Source organism: Brassica oleracea, chromosome C2 (assembly GCF_000695525.1).
Source record: "Brassica oleracea var. oleracea cultivar TO1000 chromosome C2, BOL, whole genome shotgun sequence".
In the NCBI taxonomy this organism is placed as follows: Eukaryota; Viridiplantae; Streptophyta; class Magnoliopsida; order Brassicales; family Brassicaceae; genus Brassica; species Brassica oleracea.
The window spans coordinates 19,771,356-19,774,696 of NC_027749.1; positions in this window are offsets into that span (position 1 = coordinate 19,771,356).

The following is a 3,341-nucleotide window of genomic DNA, read 5'->3' on the forward strand; positions in this document are numbered from 1 at the left end:
AGGAAGAGTCAAAATTTGTATTTTTACATTTAAGATGCCAGATATGAGTGTCAAAAGAATAGAGAATAAATAATGCAAAAAACAGCTAACCAACTACATGTCATACAAAAATAATTTTTAATGATTCAAGAAGTAAATATGGAAGAAGTAAACTTTTGGAAGGTCAACAGGGTGACAGGCCAATAGGGGTGTAAGTATCAGTGCGAGGAGATAAAAAAACAGTACCTCAGTCTTCGCACCTATTCCAGCAACAATTCACACGGTACCGTAAACATGTCAAAAGCATGAGATAAATACTACTAAACCAAAAAAAAATCTCACCGCCATTCTAGAGCCACAAAATCAAAGTTTAAAAATACCATTATCAACAAAAAAACAAATTCAAACACATATCACTTATTGTGATATACAATCAACTACGTCTAGAGGGATCTAGCCGAGGAAGGGTTTTTCTTTGACCTAAAAAACTTTAAAACAAAGTATTACCGTACTGTCACTAACCACTCTCCCTATAAAATTGATCGAAAAAGCAATTTTGAACTCTAATGAGAATAAAACATACGAAGCCGGCGCGTAGCGCCGGAATACCACTAGTTTAAACAAAAAACAAAGTAAACCACCTTTTCTGAAACTTAAACCACTTTTTTCTTTGATATATACTTTCTTCCAAAATGCATTCTTTGAATCTTTGGTGGTATTAAGCTTGTGTTTCATTATTATTTGTTTTCTTACGGCAAGAAACTCTTTTCCAGGAAAAAGAGTAATACACTGTTTAATGCTCTTTTATTTTTTATTAATTAATCTTTTAAAATTGTGTACATAAATTAAAACATATATTTTAAAAGTAAAATGTTTTACCTACAAATAATTCAATAATAAAATAAAATTTCGTTATACAATATAAACATCAAAAGATAATTTTGAGAAAAAAACATCAAAATAATAAATTTTATATTTCAAATTAAATGTCTTCTATGCTAGTTGATCCCAACAGGTATTGAGCCAAAATATATTTATCCACACTGGCAGACATAATCGTCGGCCAAGGTGGGTCCTTAGTCATAAAAACCAATAAGAATCCGACACGATGTCAACTTCGTAATGTCTTAAGAGTGTGAGTGGGACCCATTGGGTTGAATAAGAAACGAGGATCAGAATGTTTCCGAAATGGACAAGTGTTTCCCTATATTTCTGCAGAACTGCGTTCCCACTTACGTAACTAGTCAAAAATTTGATAGCCAATGAGGTGTTGACACGTCACGATAATGTTATATTTACATGGGAAAGGATCTGTGCATGTCTGTATGAAAAGCCAAAGCCAACCTTAGAACCTTCCCCTTTTATTTATGATTACCGGGCTGTCTCATAGCTGTAACATCAAGTACTTACATTTTATTTTTTTGGATTTAAAATGTAAGCCGACATATTGAATCTTTTTTCTTTTGTATTTATACTGCTTTTTGTTTTTGTTACAAGCTGTCATTGAGAGTGTTTAATGCAATACTCTATTTTGTTCGCCTCCTAGCAAGAGTTAATGATTTGGTTTCTAACAACTTGTGGTTGGGCATTTTCCCTTCTTGATGGCTTAGATTGTAAAACGAAACAGAATTAGTCTTGTTCGAATTATACGCTATGGTTGGGTATTCGGGGAACCGATCAGATTTTTGTTCGAATTCAATCGGGTTTCGATTCGGATACGATCAAATTTTGGGTTTTCGAATTTATAAAGTTTAGCTATTTAGATATTATAAAGTTCAGTTTAAATTCAGTTCAAGTTTAGTTGTGTTTGGTTCGGATTTCGAATCTTAATCAATTTTTCCAAAATATTGTTTTGTACTTAGTTAAATCCGAATACCAAATAAAAATTATGTGAAATAAAATACCAAAAATAAAAAATTGAAATGAAAATGCTCTTGTCACGATCTTTTTGGGTTGTAATGTAACTTTTGACAAGTAAAATTAAAAAATAAAGATAATGAAATCATAGAATAAAATTCAAAAATTATATGCAAATACATCATATCAGATAAACCCGGAACAAAAAATACAATACATTGAACCCAATAAATTCGATTATATAAAAGAAGGAACAGTACCAAATAACGAAATATATTAAACAAAATATTTGACTTAATTTTCTGTGATAAATACTTGTTTTTGTTACTCAATGAAAAAATATTTTGAATACTTATTTGAGAATGAGTTCGGGTTTGATATGAATATTTTCTGAAATTCAATTTTTTGGGTTTTTCAGATGTCCATTTGGATTTGGATTTGGTTTAGATAAAATCTATAACCTAAAATATCATTAAACAAGATCTAGTCGGTATTTATGTCAGATTCGCTTTAGTTTAAATTTACTTTTATCAAATCGGATTCGGTTAAGATTTTCTGAATTGGTTCATTTGCCCACCCGTACACCTTATACGGCATCAGCTACATTGTTTACGACACTGAAAGTAGGATCTTTGGGTGACTAAGTACTTATCCATCCACACAAATGTTTTTTTTTTCAAATTATAAATGTGCTTGAAAATTGGTTTCTCTTAATTTTGCTGTAATAGTGAATGTCAGGAAATAACCACAGATATATAATTCAATCGTTGGTTCTCTTTAGAAAGCTCTTGTTTAACACCATTTTTTAATTCAAAATGCTTAGAAAACATATGGTCGAATTATGGATTGGTATTAGCCTTTATTTTGAACTCAAACTAATTTAACATTTTACCTATTTTTGTAGGTATTTATATATTTTGTGTGTTTCTGAATCGTTTGATAATTCATACGATTTTGTTTGTAAGTTAATCATCGGAAAATATTTTTAAAGTACGTTATTTTTAAAAACATTATTATCTGTTTTTGTAGAATATTTTGATTTTTTTTTTGAAGAGCTTTTTGGAAGGATATTTTGTAGCCAACAACTTAATACTATAATCAAACTCTTATTTACATATCTATCAAGCTTAAAACGTGTTTTAAATATCTTAAAGTGTATAGACTTTCTTGAAAAACAAAATCGTTGTATAATTTTATAAAACTATTGTTATTGTGTCAATAAATCCTTTAGTAATTAATAAAATCACTAATATAACTAACATTTTACAATCAGAAAAATATAATTATAATATAAAATAGTCACAGCTTCATCTAGTTTTACCTTTTTATCGTATCTTATTATATAAAGCCTGGTTCTTCAAAGTTGCTAATTAACACGATCGCGACACATGGCAGTTATATAATTAAGATTGTGACATGTGTTAGTATTGTTTTTTTTCTAAAATCATTAAAAAAATCATAATTTAAAAAAAAATGATAGTAATTATCCTTTTTAAAAATCTTAA